The sequence below is a fragment of the Rana temporaria genome, chromosome 11 (genome assembly GCF_905171775.1).
Source record: "Rana temporaria chromosome 11, aRanTem1.1, whole genome shotgun sequence".
NCBI lineage: Eukaryota > Metazoa > Chordata > Amphibia > Anura > Ranidae > Rana > Rana temporaria.
This window is the reverse complement of record NC_053499.1, coordinates 74,384,509-74,406,044: the sequence shown is the minus strand read 5'-3', so window position 1 is coordinate 74,406,044 and position 21,536 is coordinate 74,384,509.

Here is a 21,536-nt window from a genome sequence, read left to right as displayed (position 1 = left end):
TTTGAAATACCGTGCTGAGAACCCATCCGGTCCCGGTCTTTTATTTACTTTGAGTTCCTGAATGGCAGAGGCTACATCTTCTTGAGTAATGGGCTCTTCTAATTGTGTTTTTTGTGACTGATTCAATTGTGGGAGACTGATTTGTGAAAAGAAGAAGTTTGCTTCCATCTCATTGAATGTACTGCTTTCTGAGTAAAGTGTTTTTAAATGTGAACTAAATTTCTGTACTATTTTGAGTGGATTGCTGAAGAGGACATTATTAGCTAGTTTTAGTTTTATAGGTTTAAAGGTCTTGTTGAGTGAGTTTAGCGCTCTAGCCAAGTATGACCCTGGTTTATTCGCATGTTTGTAGAAAGCATGTCTAGTTCTATTATGTATCCTATTTGCTGAGTCAGTTAAAAACAAGTCGTATTCCAGGCGTGCTTTATCCAGACGATTTCTGTTAATGGGGGTTTGATTGTCTTGTAGGGCCAAAAAGGCTAAATTGTATTCTGTTTCTAATTTCCTCGCCATCTGTATTCGTTCCCTTTTGAGGATCCCAAGTTGCCGTTGGAATGTTCCTCTAAGAACTGGTTTGTGTGCTTCCCATAGTGTGAGTGGGGATATTTCTGGGCTTGTGTTGTGGTCTAGGTATTCTTTTAGGGCTTGCTCAATTATCGAGCTGTGAGCTGGGTGTTTGAGTAAAATCTCAGGAAGGTACCAAGTGGGATCATGGTTTTTTGGAAGTGCAGATGCTATCGTGGTATACACCGCGTTGTGGTCCGACCAGGGGATGGGTATTATACTTGAATTTAGAATTTCCGGGGCCATACCAATTGTCACAAATATGTGATCGATTCGACTGAATGATTGGTGCGGGTTTGAAAAATATGTGTAATTTCGCTTTGTGGGATTGGATTCTCTCCAGGAGTCCACTAGGTTGTGTTTGGATAAAAGGTTGGGAAGGGTCCATTTGGCTTGATGCTTAGGTGGGACGTATGGGGCCCTGTCCAAGAATGGGAGGAGTACCTGGTTGTACTTGCGGAGTCTCCGCAAATGAGAAGAGTGCCCATTTTGTGGGCCTTAATCGTTTGGAAGAGATGTGATAGAAAGGGTAATGGATTGAGATTGGGGGCATAATAGGATACTACTGTGATCGCAGAGTCCATTATTTGGCCTGTTAAAATCAGGTATCTACCCTCCGGATCTTTGATTTCGGATTTTAATGTGAAAGGTGTGGTACGGTGAAATGCTATTAGGGTTCCCCTTTTTTTGACATTAGCAGAGGCTGTGTAAACTTGTGGGTAAGAGGGGTTGTAAAATTTAGGGGTTGTGTTAGTGGTAAAATGGGTCTCCTGTAGGCAGACAATATGGGCTTTTTTGGCCTGAAATGTTCTAAAAGCTTTGGTTCTTTTCTGCGGTACATTTAGGCCCTGCACATTTAGAGACAATGAGTTCAGTGGTGCCATAGTAGCTTAACCTCCCCACCAGTCTTACCGTATTGTTCCGTGGAGTGGCTGGTCAGCCCATTCCCTGCAGACCTAGGGAAATAAAAGGGGAGGGAGGGTCCGGTAAAAACAACCTTAAAAAGGAAGTGAAATACAGAACAGGTTAGTATATATACAATCAACAGTGAGCAAAAAAAATATGTTTTGTTTACCCGTGGCGGGGGAGAATGTCTCCCGCCAGGGGAAAAAAGGATCCCGTCGACTCTGCACATAATAACGTGGGGACCCGAGGAGATCTTAGAGAGGCGCATGTTGTTTCCGGGCGCTGGAGAACCGCTTTTTAAGTAATCTGTTAAGCACCATTTGAGGTGCTTGTCTTTTAACTAGTTATAACAAAATTTTGAGCAGGATGTGACTAGTGTCGTACACTGAACAGTGCATGTGAGAGGAAGAGGGGGAGGTTTGCTACGGTGAATTATTTGGTGAGTTTGCCGAGTATATCGGCCTATGTTCATACCTGACGGTGATGTTGTGTCTGGGCGTAGGGTAATATTTAGGTATTGAGGGAGTGTCCCTCTAACATTGTGGGTATTACGTTTGCTGGGATTCTGATTTTAGACAGCTAGATACATTAATTTGGATGGGGGCGTGCCTATTTTGTTATAACTTAGTGTAGATTAGTGTCTGTTATCCAATGCTAGGCTGGATGTTTAGGGTGACTGCGAATTTGCAATTCATTGACACGTTTCTGTATTGTTCCAGCCTTCTTGAGGTGGTAAAGGGGGATATATAACTTAGTGCTAGGTGGGCGTACGTATAGTAAATGTTATGGAGGTATAGGCTTTGCACCTGAGAGGATGCTATAGGTCAGGCTTCCTATAGTGCAGGGGATACAAGAATCAGTTGAATAAGACAGAGAGGATACAGGCAAAGAAAGTGTGAAGGAGAAAAAGACTGGGCGTTGGAGGTGCCTACAGAATGTAGGGAAAGAAATGAAATAGGAAAACCCCGAAGGGTGGATGACAGATTTTAAGTCCCCCCCCGCCCGAAGGCGATGAGGGGGGGGAAGAGAGGAGAGGGGAGAGAAAAAATAAAATAATAAAATGATAAAAATGAATGATAAAAATAAAAAGCAAAAAACAAAGAGTTTTTCAGTCCATTCAGGATGTGAGTTTCATCCTCTGGGTTGCACTTGTGGATAGGAGGAGGTGTAAATTGGAGGTTCTTCTGGAAGTTGGTCAGTCCATAGTGTCCTCTTGGGGTTGGGGTGCAAATCTGCCCCGCTTGTTGGTGTGTTGTATGCCATTGTTCTTCTCAGGTTGGGTGGGATTGTTGTGGGAGGATGCTGATGCTGTTCTTCTGCGAGAGGTGCTGGTTGCTGTAGTTCGCTCAATAAGCTTGAGATCTAATAGGGCTTGATGTAACTGATCAGGCGATCTGCATACAATTTTTGAACCCTGGTATGAGAACCGTAGGGAAAAAGGAAATCCCCATTGGTACTTGATTTGGTGGTGTTGAAGTTCCAATAAAAGGGGCTTCATTGCTCGCCTTGTGTATGCAAATTAGGACTTATAGAGATCCACAAAGCTTTTCAGCTTCGTTTTTTCTCCGTAAGTTTAATTTTGCAAACGCAAAATTAGGGCTGCTTTTACAAGGTGTAAACTGTTTACACCTTGTAAAAACAGACCTTTCTTGCTCGCGACGCGATTTTTTTTAAATTTGAATCTTTGTTTTTGGCGCCGTATCTTTTTTTTACCCGACGCAACTTTATTGTCCCGTCGCAATCCACAAAGCCCGACGTAACGTAATTTCGCGCTATGCACGTCGGGAAAATGACGTCACGAGCATGCGCAGTACGGCCGGCGCGGGAGCGTGTCTCATTTTAATGGTAATTGCCCCCTGGAGAAGAGGAACGCCTTGCGCCGGCCCGATTTAAGTTACACCGCTCAAAATTTCTAGGTAAGTGCTTTGTGGATCGGGCACTTAGTTAGAGATTTTGCGGCGGTGTAACTTAAATGGAAAAAGTTACGTTGCGCCATTTTTTTGAGGATTAGGCCCAATGTCCCTGGGGGGTCCCTCTGCTTTCTTTGGGGCAAGTGCCCTGTGGACTCTGTCTAATTCCAACCGCTCTATTGTCAAACCCGGCAACAATTCCTGGCATATTGCTAATGTAGTACCTGGAAGATCTAAGACTGTCTCTGGGATTCCTCTGAACCTTAAATTTGACCTTCTGGCGCGATTTTCATAATCTTCCAGTCTGTTTTGAAGAGACAGATTTTCCTCCTTGAGAGTGTCTAATTCAGACTGGCAGTCTTGTGTGGTATTTTCTATCTCTTCTACTTTTGCTTCTAATGTCTCAGTGCGACTACCCAAATCCCTTATCTCTTTGGTGAGGTTTGAGGTGATTTGGTCTGAGGTGCGCTTCAGTGCTTTATTCAGCATTCTCTCAAATTGGTGTAATAGCTCTGAGGGGACAGCTGCGCTTTGTATAACCGTTTGTGAGGTATCAGATAGCTCCTCATTTTTACTATCTGAGCTTAATGTCCCCAGGGAAATGGCAGGCTTCATTTGCTTGGACGTGCGCCTTTTGTCTTTCCCTGTGAGGAGAGCCTCTGAGGTGGCTGAGGTGACTAGCGCCTTTTTGGCTGTGCCCTTAGCTTGCTGGGCTGCGCTACTGGGGTTCGTTTTGGGCTTACTTCTGGCACCTCCCAGCACCATTTTTGTATTAAATAGTTCCCCTCACCTCCCGGAGCTGTGTTCTCTTTATCCTGGTCGTTTGCGGCTCCGTTATCCGCCGGTTATCTGCGGTAAATCTCCCTCACGGAGCGGAGCTCTAGCACGGCATGACCGACCTGCTAGACCCCGCGCATGCGCCTCAATCTAGACTTTTTTGACCTACAAGTCTCCCGAGAGGCTGCAGTCTCTCGGAAGACTTGTGGAGGAGTTCACCGCTGCAACCCACTACCCAGGTTTACCGCTGCCAATACAGTCTATGCTGGGCTGATACTGGGGCTTATACATTCGGTGCAATCTCCTTACCAAGGAGTTTATTACTTTTTGAGGTTTGGCGTTTAAAGACTTTCGTTTTTCCGTCCTCCTCTCTAACCAGGCCTTACCCTCCTCCATTGAAGAATTTTTACCTTATTCTTTGGGTTATCTGAATACCCTTCAAATTACGTCTAGCAGCCCGGATATAACCTACCTTTTCTTGCTAGGAAATTTCCTATGCGCAATGTTTACTAAACCTTTTGGATTCCTTCCTTTTGCTCTAAATACCTTTTTTAACCACACTAAGACTCCGTGAGGAAGCGCTGTGAGATAGCGTGAAACCGGTCGAGTCAGCTAACCAAGCAAGCCATACTATCGCAGACATTCTTTGCCTGCATCTCCATAACCATACAGGACTATCAATTATAATTATAGGTTGTCTTTCGTGTCTTTGAGAGTTTTGTTCAACCTAATTTTTCTGTTATTATATTATTATTTATTATTCCTGTTACTGTATCTGGAGAGGCTTGCCGAAGTAGCTCTTTAGGTAGTCTTTACTGCAATGGCAATCTCCTTTTAATATGTACAATCTTTTCTATTGTTGTCTTAATAAATTGAAATCATTTTTTAGAGAACACCATTCTCTGTGTGACTATATTCTGACCAACCAACTGTGCCTAAAAAGTCCAACAACTAGCCCCTAGTTATCCCTTTCATCATATATATCAGGACGTGGCACACCCCTACATTCCAATATCCACATGTACACTACATGTGAGGATATTCTCATTTCCTTCTTTGAACAATTAGGGGTGTTCGCGGCAAATTCGAAAAGCCGCGGAACACCCTGTTAAAGTCTATGGGAGAAATCTAAAGTGTTAATTTTAAAGGCTAATATGCAATTTATTGTCCTAAAAGGTGTTTGGGGACCTGGGTCCTGTCCCAGGAAACATGTATCAATGCAAAAAAAAGTTTTAAAAACGGACGTTTTTTCAGGAGCAGTGAATTTAATAATGCTAAAAGTGAAACAATAAAAGTGTAATATTACTTTAAATTTCGTACCTAGGGGGGTGTAAAGTCAGCATGTGAAAAAGCGCATGTTTCCTGTACATAGAACTGTCCCTGCACAAAGTGTCATTTCTGAAAGAAAAAAAGGCATTTAAAACCGGCTTTGCGGCTCTAATGAATTGTCGGCTCTGGCAATTCAGAGATGATTCATTCATAAAAAATAAAAATAAAAAAGCTGGGGGTGCCCCCAAATTCCATTACCAGGCCCTTCAGGTCTGATATGGATATTAAGGGGAACCCCGCCGTCAATTTAAAAAAAAATGACGTGGAGTTCTCCCCAAATATCCATACCAGACCCTTCAGGTCTGGTGTGGATTTTAAGGGGAACTCCACCCCAAATTAAAAAAAAAATGGCATGGAGTTCCCCCAAAAATCCACACCAGACCCTTATCCGAGCACGTTAACCTGGCCGGCCGCAGAAAAGAGGGGGGGACAGAGTGCGCCCCCCCTCTCCTGAACCGCAGCAGGCCACATGCGTTCAACATGGGGAAGGAAGTGTAAATAGTTAAAAAAAAACACACACACACCGTAGAAAAAAATCATTTATTAATAATAAAAAAAAAAATCCAGCGATGTGAATCCACTGTCGGCCCGGCCCCCCGCTCCAACATGGTCTTCTATCCAGCGACGGATGATCTCTCCAGCGACGGGTGATCAGCGGCCCGGTCCAGCGATGAGAAGATCCATCCATCCAGAGCGCAGCAGGCAGCTCCTCTCCTCGCTGGACACAGCCCAGCGGAATGATGCGCTGGAGCTGTGACATTTCTTATATAGGGGAAGCGGCCACCCGTCACGTGACCCCCTCCCCTCTGACGCACTTTCGTACGTCACTGGGAAAGCCCGGTCTTTCCCGGTCTTTCCCAGTGACAAACGAGGGTGCGTCAGAGGGGGCGGGGTCACGTGACGGGTGGCCGCTTCCCCTATATAAGAAATGTCACAGCTCCAGCGTGTCATTCCACTGGGCTGTGTCCAGCGGAGAGAGGAGCTGCCTGCTGCGCTCTGGACGGATGGATCTTCTCATCGCTGGACCGGACCGCTGATCACCCGTCGCTGGAGAGATCATCCGTCGCTGGATAGAAGACAACATAGGAGCGGGGGGCCGGGCCGAGAGTGGATTCACATCGCTGGATTATTTTTTTTTTAATTAATAAAGGATTTTTTTCTACGGTGTCTGTTTTTTTTTTTTAACTATTTACACTTCCTTCGTGAAATGGTAGAGGTACAGTGTACCCCATTACCAATTCACATGGGGGGGCCAGGATCTGGGGGTCCCCTTTGTTAAAGGGGTCTTCCAGATTCTGATAAGCCCCCCGCCCGCAGACCCCCACAACCACCGGGCAAGGGTTGTGGGGATGAGGCCCTTGTCCCCATCAACATGGGGACATCCTCCCCATGTTGAGGGCATGTGGCCTGGTGCGGTTCAGGAGAGGGGGGACGCACTCTGTCCCCCCCTCTTTTCTGCGGCCGGTCAGGTTAACGTGCTCGGATAAGGGTCTGGTATGGATATTTGGGGGAAACCCCACGTAATTTTTTTTTAAATTGACGGCGGGGCTCCCCTTAATATCTATATCAGACCTGAAGGGCCTGTTAATGGAATTTGGGGGGACCCCCAGCTTTTTTATTTATATTTTTTATGAATGAATCATCTCTGTAATTGCCAGAGCTGACAATTCATTAGAGGCGCAAAGCCGGTTTTAAATGCCTTTTTTCCTTTCAGAAATGACACTTTGTGCAGGGACAGTTCTATGTATGGGAAACATGCGCTTTTTCACATGCTGACTTTACACCCCCCCTAGGTACGAAATTTAAAGTAATATTACACTTTTATTGTTTCACTTTTAGCATTATTAAATTCACTGCTCCTGAAAAAACGTCAGTTTTTAAAACCTTTTTTTGCATTGATACATGTTTCCTGGGACAGGACCCAGGTCCCCAAACACTTTTTAGGACAATAACTTGCATACTAGCCTTTAAAATTAACACTTTAGATTTCAAATGTTCGAGTCCCATAGACTTTAACGGGTTCTAACGTTTACACGAACATTTGGTGTGTTCGCAAGTTCTGATGCGAACCGAACAGGGGGGTATTCGGCTCATCCTTACTTGTCAGCCGTCAGCAGGTTTACCCAATATGCAGTGTAGGTGATATACCTGCCCTGACCGTGCTTTGCAGACCAGGTATCAGTGGTATGATGGACCCTTGCCCCAACGCTGTGTGCCATGACTTCCTTTTGCACAATAGAGTACAGGTTGGGGATTGCCTTTTGTGAAAAGAAATTTCGGCCGGGTACCTTCCACTGCGGTGTCCCAATAGCTACAAATTTTTTGAAGGTCTCAGACTCCACCAGCTTGTCTGGTAAAAGCTGGCGGGCTAAGAGTTCCGACAAGCCAGCTGTCAGACGCCGGGCAAGGGGGTGACTCTGTGACATTGGCTTCTTATGCTCAAACATGTCCTTGACAGACACCTGACTGTGGGTGAGAGACGGAGTGGCGGATGGTTGAGAGGGGGCAAGGAGGACAGCAGTGGTTGACGTGACTGAAGATGCTGCACCAGGAGGAGGATGGTGGCTTTGAGCTTGTGTGCTGCTTGTACTCGTCATCATGTGTTGATCCCATAGGCGTTTGTGATGTGCGATCATGTGCCTTTGCAAAGCAGTTGTACCTAGGTGGGTTTTGGATTTCCCACGACTCAGTTTTTTTGGCACAGGTTGCAAATGGCATCACTGTTATCAGAGGCAGACACACAAAAAAATGCCACACTGCTGAGCTTTGCAATGATGGCATTCTGGTGGTGGCAACAGCATGCGTTGATTGGCGTGCTGTCTGGCTGACCCTGGGTGCAGATACATGCTGTCTGACTGTGCCACTAGCTCCTTGCGACAACCTCCCCCTGCTTCCAACTCGTCTCCTCCTCCTCACTGTCTCCCCATCTGAACTTTCCACCTGTTCTTCTTATCTTCGAGCAGGCACCCACGTGACATCCCCGGACACATTGTCATCATCAACCGCTTCACTTGTATCTGACAACTCAGCAAAGGAAGCAGCAGCGGGTACATCATCATCATTACACCATACGTCCATGTGTGTAATGCTGCCTGACTGAGTCATATCCCTTTTTATCTACATCCTCTGGCAATAATGGGTGCGCATCACTCATTTCTTCCAACTTATGTGTAAATAACTCCTCTGACAGATCAAGTGAAGCAGCTGTGATGCTAGTGTTGGTGGTGGTGGCAGGCGGGCGAGTGGTAACTTTAGAGGTGCCCGAAGCTGAGTGGGAGGAGGATGGTGCATCAAGGTTTCGAGCGGAAGCTGTAGAAGATTGGGTGTCCTGTGTTAGCCAGTCAACTATGTCCTCAGAACTTTTCGAGTTCAGGGTACGTGGCCTCTGAACACTGGGCATTATTCTAGGGCCAAAGGGAATCACAGCACCACGACCACGACGGCCCCTGCGGGGTGGCCTGCCTCTGCCTGTCATTTTTTTTAGATTAGTTTAGTTGTACTATGCGTGCAAGCTACTGTGCCAACACAATATAGATGAGATGTGGCACTGGCAGGCAGGTGGGCAGAGTTTACCCTGTGAGGCAAAGACACCCTGGCAGACAAAAGACTACTATTTAGTATTGCAGTGAATTTTGTTTTTATATCTTATCAACTGTGCCAACACAATATAGATGAGATGTGGCACTGGCAGGCAGGTGGGCAGAGTTTACCCTGTGAGGCAAAGACACCCTGGCAGACAAAAGACTACTATTAAGTATTGCAGTGAATTTTGTTTTTATATCTTATCAACTATGCCAACACAATATAGATGAGATGTGGCACTGGCAGGCAGGTGGGCAGAGTTTACCCTGTGAGGCAAAGACACTCTGGCCGACAAAAGACTACTATTTAGTATTGCAGTGAATTTTGTTTTTATATCTTATCAACTGTGCCAACACAATATAGATGAGATGTGGCACTGGCAAGCAGGTGGGCAGAGTTTACTCTGTGAGGCAAAGACACCCTGGCAGACAAAAGACTACTATTTAGTATTGCAGTGAATTTTGTTTTTAGATCTTATCAACCGTGCCAACACAATATAGATGAGATGTGGCACTGGCAGGCAGGTGGGCAGAGTTTACCCTGTGAGGCAAAGACACCCTGGCCGACAAAAGACTACTATTTAGTATTGCAGTGGATTTTGTTTTTAGATCTTATCAACTGTGCCAACACAATATAGATGAGATGTGGCACTGGCAGGCAGGTGGGCAGAGTTTACACTGTGAGGCAAAGACACCCTGGCAGACAAAAGACTACTATTTAGTATTGCAGTGAATTTTGTTTTTAGATCTTATCAACTGTGCCAACACATTATAGATGAGATGTGGCACTGGCAGGCAAGTGGGCAGAGTTTACTCTGTGAGGCAAAGACACCCTGGCCGACAAAAGACTACTATTTAGTATTGCAGTGAATTTTTTTTTAGATCTTATCAACTGTGCCAACACAATATAGATGAGATGTGGCACTGGCAGGCAGGTGGGCAGAGTTTACACTGTGAGCCTGGGCCCCTTACATTACACAGCACCCCACAGCTCTGGGCCCCTTTACATAGCACCCTGCACCACTGGACCCCTTTATATTACACAGCACCCTGCACCTCTAATCTAACTAAACTATACAGTGCATAAATATATGTACAACTCCTGGTGATGTATATATATATCTTCTACACACTGTAACATTAACTGACTAGCCTGCCTGCTCTATCTAACTCCAAAAAATTACTCTCTCTTTCTCTCTCTCTCTCTCTCTCTCTCTCTCTCTGTCTCTCTCTGTAAACCATGCAGCACAGATTACAGAGAAAAAAAAGGAGACTGATTGATTAGCCCTAACAAGGGCTGTTTGGGGTGCTGTTCTAACAGCAGAGATCAGATGAGTCTTTCAGGACTGGAGTACAATTCCCTAGCTAGCGCTTTCCATATGAAATCTGCAGCAGCAACACTGTCCCTCCTCTCACTAAGAATGCAAGTTCAGAATGAATCTAAAATGGATGCTGCCCGAGAGGTGGGAGGGTCAGGGAGGGAGGGTATGCTGCTGATTGGCTGGAATGTGTCTGCTGACTGTGAGGTAGAGGGTCAAAGTTTGCTCAATGTTAATTAATAGGAGGCGGATCGAACATCGCACATGTTCGCCCGCGACGGCGAACGCGAACAAGCGAAAATCGCCGCGAACTATTCGCCGGCGAACAGTTCTGTACATCTCTATTGGTAAGGTTTGATGATGCAAGTTGATAATCCTAATGGAAACTAGGTACCACCTCAGTAATGTATCAGGGAGGCGTTGATAGGTATCTGAAATAAGCTGCTAGCATTTTTCTGTCAGTCCAGAAGGTTCAAAGTTTGATAAAAGTCGAGTTCCTATTGGAGCATTTATGGGAGTTTGTAAGTTCATTTCTTAAACAAAGTATATTGTTGAACTGTGCATAACATGACCTACAGGATAGTTCAAATAATGTCATAGTAATAGGACAAGTAGTGAATTTATGTCTAGACTTAATAAAGGAGGCTGGATGTAAGTTATTTTTGGAACTTTTGGAACATAAATCTAGATTCTATTGGCATAGCCATTTTTTTTTTTCAATTGTATATTGATAACAAAGTAGTCCCCATTGGTCTCAGAGTCCAAATCTTTCCCACAATTAAAAATCCATCAAACTCACTACATAGCGAATGGGAAGAGAACCTTACAACATTTTCTCTAAATATGATGAAAATCTTGAAAGATCATTATGATCTAGAAAATATAAAGTTGGACGCTGAGATCCAGGGGATACAGAATAAACTTCAACCATTCCGAGAAATGGACATTTTTTTCTCTTTTTTTTCTTAAACCACTTCAGACTCAACCACAGCAAGAGACTTGCTCATGATTTCATTCATTCATTAGTATTGTCTCTTCTTCGGTTTTGCATCATTTGTGGTTTTCCGAAAGATGATTTTTATATTTATCTTTTACTTCATTATACATATATTTTTTTTCTTGTTGTTTATTAATTTATCTATCAAATTTAATTATAAAACCATACCCACTCCCCTCCCCCCCCGTCCCCTAATGGTTTGTTCCTTCCTTTTTATTTTCTTTCATCTTCTAATGTCCTCTATTATTTTTCCCAAATAATCCTCCGAAATCTTTCCACTCTCTCTATCTTTTATTATATGTGTTGAGTTGGCCCGCATCACTACTGCATAGATATTACATTTTATTATAATTTTCCACTCTTTCGAACCATTCTTTTATCTCTGTTTTTTTGGACTTAGACAGTTTTTTGGTATCAATCCTTTTGCAGCATTTATCAATGGTGGAATTAATATTTTCCTATAGCTTATATTTGATTCTATTGATTTGTGAAACACACACGCTTGTATGCTATTAGATATCTTTTCTCCAGTTATTACTTCCATGTATTCCCAGATTTCCTGCCAGTATTCCTTTATCTTTGGACAGTCCCACCATATATGTGTAGTTGTTCCAATCTGTCCACATTGGGGCAGATCCACAAAGCACTTACGCCGGCGTATCTCGAGATGCACGGCGTAAGTGTAAATATGCACCGTCGTATCTATGCGCAGTATCCCCAAAACAAGATACGCCTGAAAAAATAGGTTTTTCCGACCGACATAATTTTTCTACACCGGCGCATCGTGGGCACAAAAATACGCTGGACGCACCATTGTTTTGCTATGCAAATATGCAAATGAGGTAGATACGGCGATCCACAAAATTACATTTGTCCGGCGCAGGCTACACGCTATGCGCGTAAGCTGTACGTCCGGTCTAAAGTTACCCCTCATAAAAGCAGCTTTAACTTTGCACCAGACGTGTGCAGGTCAGCTTCAGCAGCACCGTTAGGGACGAGCTGAGCAGCCACACTTGCAGGACAACAATCTGTATGCCAACATGCCGGGGGCATCCATGGTCATAGCTATACTACTGGCTTTAGATGCGTGTAGAAGGAGGAGGGCACAGAGGAGGAGGGCACGGGAGAGGATATACCAACCGCGCATAAACGTCTTTGGCATGGGGGATTCGGAGGTGTATCGCATCTTCAGATTCAGCCCTACTGCCATCCTGGAATTAACCACAACATTGAAAGATGACATCACCAGCCAGACAAAACGCTCACATGCAGTGGAGCCACTGGTCAAGGTACTGGCAACACTCCATTTCCTTGCCAGTGGCTCGTTTCAGCGTACAAGTGGAGTTGTGGCTGGGATGGCACAATCCTCCATTAGCAAATGTGTGCACCAGGTTGTCCCCACAATCCTCAGATGCATGGCCAACCAAATCATCAGACCCACCCAGGAGCATCTGCGGGTGAAGGCAATGCGTGATTTCTACAGAATTGCAGGATTCCCACACACCGTGGGGGCCATTGATTGCACACATGTGGCACTACGGCCCCCCCGTGACACAGAGCACATATACCGCAATCGGAAGCACTGGCATTCCATCAACGTACAGGTGATAGCCGATGCCCAATGCCTCATATGGCACGTCCGTGCCAAACACCCAGGGTCCAGCCATGACAGCTACATATACCGTCAAAGCCCCATCCCAACAGAATTTGAACAGAACGTGTATGGGGACAGCTGGCTGGTTGGTGAGTGACATGGGTGTCAGGCATGACTGTCCGCCCCCATGATGCAGACATCACGAGGGGCACATGCACGACTAACATCCTCCTGTCTTTTCCCTTCCAGGTGACTCTGCATATGCACTTGGACCCCATCTCATGACTCCATTCCGGAATCCTGAAACCCCAGGAGAGCAAAGATACAATGATGCACATACACGTACCTGTGGAGTGGTGGAACGCACCTTTGGCCTCCTGAAGTCCCGTTTCCGATGCCTGCATAAGTCTGGGGGTACCCTGTTGTATTCCCCAAACTTTGTGTGCCAGATCATCGGTGCATGTTGCATGCTGCACAACTTCGCCGTGAGAAAGGGCCTGGAGATTGACATACTTGATGACCTGACCCCCGAACCACACAGTCCCCCCCTAACCGAGGGTACCCCGTCTTCTGAGGGAACAGCAGTCAGGAGATGCCTCACAGTAGGCATCTTTGCACATTAAACACACACATTCATCATGGCACAAGCAGAATACAGGCATGCACACCACTGTGGTCCCTAGCACACACACCCCACATCCTTATCAAATTGGATTAGCCCAAGTCCACCATTCAGGAATTGTGAGCAGCAACGCCACGACAAGGCTCCAATTATGTTGCTGGACATTCATACACCATTCACACGGACCTAGGGATCACTTTTCCCTGGTCCTGGGGATCACTTCTCCACCACAACCGAGGGTGACACCCCTTTTCCGGCAGGAATGTGACCCCCACATTCAAACATCATTCACACTGTAGCCTGCACTACTGACTGTGTGCTTGGGCTACAAAATAACATAAAACACTCATAACCTGAGTAAAATAACAAAGAAACATAAAACACTAATAACCTGAGTAAAATAACAAAGAAACATAAAACACATAACCTGAGTAAAGAAAAAAAAATACCGGCGCTGCCGTGCCCCATGCCTGCGGCGGCCACGGCCCCGGCTCCTCAAGGGAGACTCAAGGGGGTGGGGGGAAATCAGGAGGAGGAGGAGCATCCCCTGGTCTCTGCACACCTGGTGGCCTGCCCTCCAACGCCAGGGCGATGCGGGTGAGGACCACATTGGTGTCCTCCTGCAGCCTCACCCCCGCCTCTGTCAGGGCGCGAACCTCCTGACCCACGCCTTCTGTGGTGGTCTGCAGATCATACATGCAGGTGATCACAGCTAAGGAATTTTCATGCCACATCCTGCACAGACTCCTTTATGGAGGCCATGCTGTCTGCCATGTGCTCCATACTCATGGCAACCTGAGCCAGATGGCGGGTCTAGCGGGCCTGGTCCCTCCGCAGGTTTTCTGGCAGAACGTCTGCCACCCCCCTTGTCTTCCTGGTCGCCTTCCTGGGTCCTGATGTGGCTTGGGGCCTAGGAGAAGGGGAGACCCTTGGGGGGAAGCCCTGTTGGGGGAGGAGCAGGAGGGGCTACCCCTGATGGAGGCCTGACTGGTGCCAGCCATAGGGGAAGACTCCTCCAAATGGAGAAGGACCTCATTGCCACTCATCACCTCCTCCTCCTCAACCTCCTCCTGAGGAAAGCTGTGGCCACTCCCTTCCACAGATGACTCGTGGCTCAGGTGGTCTGCCTCAGACTGATGTCCGGGGGAGGCTGTGGACTGGCCAGATGGCCCAGCACCCTCCTGCACATCTGTGGATGACACAAAACATTCACAGGTTGGAGGATCCACACACTTATCACATGTTCCCTTCCACCCCCTCACATGCTACACACCAGATAGAAAAAAAACACACTTACCTGTCCTCAAGACCTCCTCAATGGAGTCAAAGCCTGGAACTCCCTCCACTTGATGCCTGTGGAGGCACTGGGCAACCACACGCTCCTCAGCACTGAGCGTCACAGTAGCTGCTGGTCCCCCTCCAGTGCCCCTGGCATGAGTGGTCATCTTAGCCAGCTTACCTCGAACCACGCGCTGCAGATCATTGATCTTTTTCAAGTTCTCATTGGGGGTCCTGGCCTCACTCCCCAATGCATTCACATCATCTGCGATCAATGCCAGGATCTCCTTCCTCCTGGCCACGGTGGTATTGGCACTCTCTGGCCCATGGAGGTACCTATCATATTGGGTCATGGCCCTGACAATGATAGCCCTCTCCTGTGGGGAGTAATTCAGCTTCCTCTTCTTCCCAGATGCTGACATGTCTCCAAAACACACACCTACAAACAATAGAACAAAAGCACCTTGCTTCAGGGGGGGAAACACGAGGATGTTCTTTTGCACTGGACGGGCGCATGTTTGGGCGTATTTATGCCCTGGGCGTATCTCACTAATTACGCCGGGCCTAGTTCCTATCTCACTGATTACGCTGGGCCGAGTTCTGAGCATGCGCAGAGAGGCGCTGAACATAGTCAGCGTCACTGCGCATGCGCTGTCCGGTCGGCCCTTCATTTGCATGGGGTCACGGCTCATTTCAATGGAAAGCGCCCACTTCCTTCCTACTTTCTTTTTTTTTTTTTATGTTTCAATATTTTTATTGAGAATTGTAGAAAACATAACAATTATAATCAATTATGTAATAATACAGATGTACAGATATTAATAATTTTTGCTTATCAATCATGAAAAGAAAAATGAGAGACAAAAAACAAAACAAATATAAATTAATCATTAAGTGAGTTCGATTGAGGATATGTGTATTAAAACGTAGTATGGTCATATAGACCAATGTAAGAAATAGAACATTTCTAATAAAATGTAAGAAAAGACAAAATATATTAATAGCATAGAACAAAGAAAAAGAAGGAGGAGGAAGGAAAAAGGGAAGCAAGAGTAGGAAGGGAGGGGGGGTCAGGAAAACGACGAGAGTGCTCTCCAATTTAGTATAGACCATAAACATCAAAAGATCACAGATGAATTTAAGTATTTATATTATAATTAATCCAGGGTTCCCATACAGCTTCAAACCAAGCAATTTTATCTTCTTTGAGAGCAGATAACCTTTCATTAACCATAATCCACGACAGTTTGCTTTTTAATAAACTAAACGGAATCGTAGATGTTTTCCAGGATTTAGCTATAGAAATTCTAGCAGCAATAAATATGAATGTTATAAATTTTACCATTTGCTTTGATGTACCTCTTAGGCCCCATACACACGGGAGGATTTATCCGCGGATACGGTCCAGCGGACCGTTTCCGCGGATAAATCCTCTCGAGGATTTCAGCAGATTTTAATGCGATGGAGTGTACTCACCATCGCATTGAAATCCGCGCCGAAATCCTCTGGCGATGACGTGTCGCGCCGTCGCCGCGATTATGACGTGGCGACGTGCACGACGCTGTCATATAAGGAATTCCACGCATGCGTCGAATCATTACGACGCATGCGGGGGATCCCTTCGGACGGATGGATCCGGTGAGTCTATACAGACCAGCGGATCCATCCGTTGGGATGGATTCCAGCAGATGGATTTGCTTGGCATGTCAGCAAATATTCGATCTGCTGGAATCCATCCCAGGGGAGAAATATCCGCGGAAACAGATCCGCTGGAGTGTACACACCAAAGGATCTATCCGCTGAAACCCATTTGCTGGAATTTTTCAGCGGATGGATTCTATCGTGTGTACGGGGCCTTACTTGTAATCCCAATAATGTATTTATTGGTGATTTCGTGAGATTCACATTGGTTAAGGAATAAATAAAGTTATAGGTACGAATCCAAAATCTCCTTACTTTTTGACAGGTCCACCATATGTGATACATGGTCCCCTCTGTGTTACAACCTCTATAACAGTTAGGTGAAGCACCTTGGACAAATGAAGCTAAACGAACTGGAACCATGTACAATCTTAATAACACTTTATAATTCGCTTCAATCAATGAAGTATTAATAAGAGATTTAGAAGCATTTAAGGCCAATTTGTTCCATTCAATAAATTCCATAGAAGAACCAATATCTTGTTCCCATTGTTGCATATAAAATAGCTTGTGAGAGTTCAAGGACAGTACGTTATATATTGAGGATATATGGCCAGATTGTTTATCGAAAGATTTGCAAAGATATTCTATGGGAGTGAGTATAGACAAATTAGAGACGTGGTGTAATTTCAATAAGAAATTTTTAATAAGAGTATAACGGTGGATTTCCGAGTCAGGTAAATTATATTTATCTCTCAGGACCGATTCCGTTAATACACCTTTGCGATCACACAGATCTGCAATCCTTATTAATCCTTTATTGGTCCACCACGAAAAGTCTTGCGGGTGCAATCCAGGGAGAAAGGAGGAATTATTAAGTAATGGAGCCAAGGGAGTATGTGGGGACTTAAGTTTGTGAATGTTGGAGAGTCTGTCCCATAAATGGAGGGAAAAAGATAAAGACGGGCATAAAATTGCTGGTCTGTCTTTACATTTCATCCACATTAAGTGACTAATATCAGGATATAGGAAGGATTCAAGATTCATCCACACAGGTCTAGCCTGTCTAGTATGAAAGCGTATCAATTGAGATAGTAGCGTTGCTTGAAAATATTTCAGTAGATTGGGCATACCCAAACCACCTCCATTTTTAGGAGTATATAACGTTTGTCTATTCACTCTAGATTTTTTACCATTCCATACATAATTGAGTAATTTTGCTTGGAATTTCTTCAAATCGCTATTAATTATTGAAATCGGAAGGCATCTAAATAAGTATAATATTTTTGGTAAAATTATCATTTTAATTGAGTACAGTCTTCCGAACCATGAAGGGGGACTAATATACCAATTTAGAAGATTCTTCAGTATTCTATCATAGAGGGGAGGATAATTATGTTTGTATAAAGTAGTAATAGTAGGAGTTAGATTAATTCCTAGGTAGGGTAATGATTCCTTATTGAATTTAAAGGGGAAGGATGCACTTAAAGATTGTAATATAGAGGGATGTAGAGATATGTTAAGAACTTGTGACTTAGAATGGTTAACATGTAACCCTGAAAAGGATGCAAAATAGTTAAATATCACATAAAGATTTGGAATTGACGTGATTGGGAATGATAGGAGTAAAAGAATGTCGTCTGCGAATAAAGCGCATTTGTGTTCCCGATCACCACAGACAACTCCCAAAATATCAGGATGTTCCCTTATCTTTATGGCTAACGGTTCAATTGCCAAAACAAATAGTAAAGGAGAAAGGGGACATCCCTGGCTGGTACCCCTTTCAATACTTATGTCTTGAGATTTGTAACCTTTCACTACTAGTTTTGCAGTAGGAATGTTATATATCATTTTAAGTGTCGTAATAAAGTTTACACCAAAACCGTAACGATTCAATATAAAAAATAAATAATCCCAAGTCAGGGAATCAAATGCCTTATGAAGGTCTAGAGACATTAACCACTTGCCGACGGCGCACCGTCATTATACGTCAACAAGGTGGCTCTGCTGGGCGAGAGCACGTAATATGACGTCCTCTCTCCCAGCCGCCACTAGGGGCCCCCCGCGCGCCCCCAACTCCCGTGCGTTTGCCCGGCGGGCGCGATCGCCGCCGGGCACACGCGATCGCTCGGTACAGCCGGGGACCGGGAGCTGTGTGTGTAAACACACAGCTCCCGGTCCTGTCAGCAGGGGAAATGCTGATCTTCGGTTCATACAATGTATGAACCGAGGATCAGTGTTTCCCCTAGTGAGGCCACCCCCCCCCACAGTAAGAACACACCCAGGCATACTTAACCCCTTCCCCGCCCCCTAGTGTTAACCCCTTCACTGCCAGTGGCATTTTTATAGTAATCCAATGCATTTTTATAGCACTGATCGCTATAAAAATGCCAATGGTCCCAAAAATGTGTCAAAAGTGTCCGAAGTGTCCGCCATAATGTCGCAGTACCAGAAAAAAAATCGCTGATCGCCGCCATTACTAGTAAAAAAAAAATATAATAAAAATGACATAAAAATACCCCCTATTTTGTAAACGCTATAACTTTTGCGCAAACCAATCAATAAACGCCTATTGCGATTTTTTTTTACGAAAAATATGTAGAAGAAAACGTATCGGCCTAAACTGAGGAAAAAAAATGTTTTTTTATATATTTTTGGGGGATATTTATTATAGCAAAATGTAAAAAATATTCATTTTTTTCAAAATTGTCGCTCTATTTTTGTTAATAGCGCAAAAACTAAAAACCGCAGAGGTAATCAAATACCACCAAAAGAAAGCTCTATTTGTGGGAAAAAAAGGACGCCAATTTTGTTTGGGAGCCACGTCGCACGACCGCGCAATTGTCTGTTAAAGCGACGCAGTCCCGAATCGCAAAAAGTACTCTGGTCTTTGGGCAGCAATATGGTCCGGGGGGTAAGTGGTTAATAAGGTCCCCTTCCATCCCAGCTCGAGTTCAACACTGAGATAATATCTATGATACGTCTAGTTTGGTCTGGGGCTTGTTGATTGGGTATAAATCCTGCCTGATCAGGGTGAATATAATTTGATATAAATAAATTCATGCGAGTGGCTAGTATTTTCGTTAGTAGTTTAAGGTCAACATTGATTAATGATATTGGACGGTAGTTTGCGCAGTCACTGTGGTCTTTGTTCGGTTTAGGAATTACATGAATGAAAGCCAAATTTTCCTGTTTCGGGATATGTGCACCTTTCCTCAAGTCATTATAAAATTTACAAAGATGTGGGGCTAAAATGTCTGCATATTTAAGGTAATAATGACCTGAGAACCTTCCTACTTTCAATTACGCCGGCTTACGCCTCGTTATTTATGTTGCGCGGGCGCATTGTCGGGCGCAAATACTCGGAGGATATGGCACTTGCCTCTCTAAGTTGAGCCGGCATAACCTAAATGAGATGCGCTACGCCGGTCTATATATGCGCCGATGTACGTGGATCTACCCCATTATCTCCAACATAATGGGGTTTTATCTCTACTATATTTATGAATCACTTCAGGTGTCCTATGCCATCTTGAAATGCATTTATAGTTCATTTCAATTGTATTCATATCAGTTGCGGTGTTATATACAGATGCTATTATTCTTTCAACTTGTTGATCATCAAATTTCTTGTTTATTTATTTTTTCCATTTCTCTATAAAGTAGGGTCTTCCTTGTAGCTTTGATTCTGTCAGGATTCGATATACTCTTGTTTTAATTGTAGATATTCCCATTTGTTGATATCCCACCTGTTTTTTTCCTTTTATCTCCAGGAGTGTTTTTATCTTTCCCTGATCTGTAATGTCCTTTATTTGTGCTGCCCCCATTTTATTTCCCAACCGAGTCCCTTTCCCAGGAATAAAAACATTAGTTTCCGTAAGTGAAATTAGAGGTGAATTATAAATCCATTTATTCTGTCTCATTTAGCAGAGGGATATAGTTAGCAAGATACAGGCCATCTACTGTAGATGTCAATTAAACCCCCAGATAAGTTAGCTCTCCTCTCACCCACGTATATGGGTATTGTTTTTGCAACGCAAGTTCTTATTTTTTCTCCACCCCTATATTTCGAATTTCTTTTTTTTTTCCCACAAATAATTTTTATTGAAGCAAAAGAAGCATTACAGGTTTATGCATTAGTCACAATAGACAAGTTTCAAAACAGCAATACAACTGGTTGCAGTGACATACATAAATCGCATTGTGTAAATGGACAGAGAATACCTTTCAAGGGAGGCTATCAGGTAACAGGCATGCGGGATTGGGGTATTCCGAAAGAAATAAATGAAAAGAAAGGGGGGGTGGGGGAGATGGGGCATGGGGGGGGTGGGGCGGGGAGGTGGAGGCCACTCCTCCTTTACTTGGTTCTGAGGGGGAATAGATCTGGGCAGGAGGGGGGGCTTAGGCAATTCATTGTGTGACTAATTCAGGGGGGGAAGTAGGATTTATAGCTATCAGAGGATGTGAAATGGGTGCAACAGGCCCAAGTTAGCGTGAATTTCTGTAAACATTCCTGGGACGTGTAGATAAGTTCCTCTAGTTCTGCAATTTTTGCTATTCTAGATAACCATTCTCTGATGGTAGGTGCGTCTGATGAGCGCCAATGGTTAGGGATGCATAGCCTGGCCGCATTCACCATATGCATGGCCAAAGATTTGTGGTATGAGCTTTTAGGAAGGGTTGAATGGTGCAGGAGGTACTGAGCTGGGTTGTAGTCCAGCTCGTATGTTGTTACCTTCTTATTGATGGAGTGTACCTCCTCCCAAAATGGTTGGATGGACCCACACTCCCACCATATATGTATCATGGATCCCACTTCAGAATTACATCTCCAACAAATGTTAGGGATTGTAGGCAAACATTTGTGCAGGCGTGAGGGTGTCCTATACCATTTGGTAATGATTTTGTACCCGTTTTCTTGGATCGCCACATTCGGTGAGCTCTTGTGGACTATTGTGTAGATGTTTTCCCAATCTTCGTCCGTGAGGTTTCATTTTAGATCCCTCTCCCAGGAATCA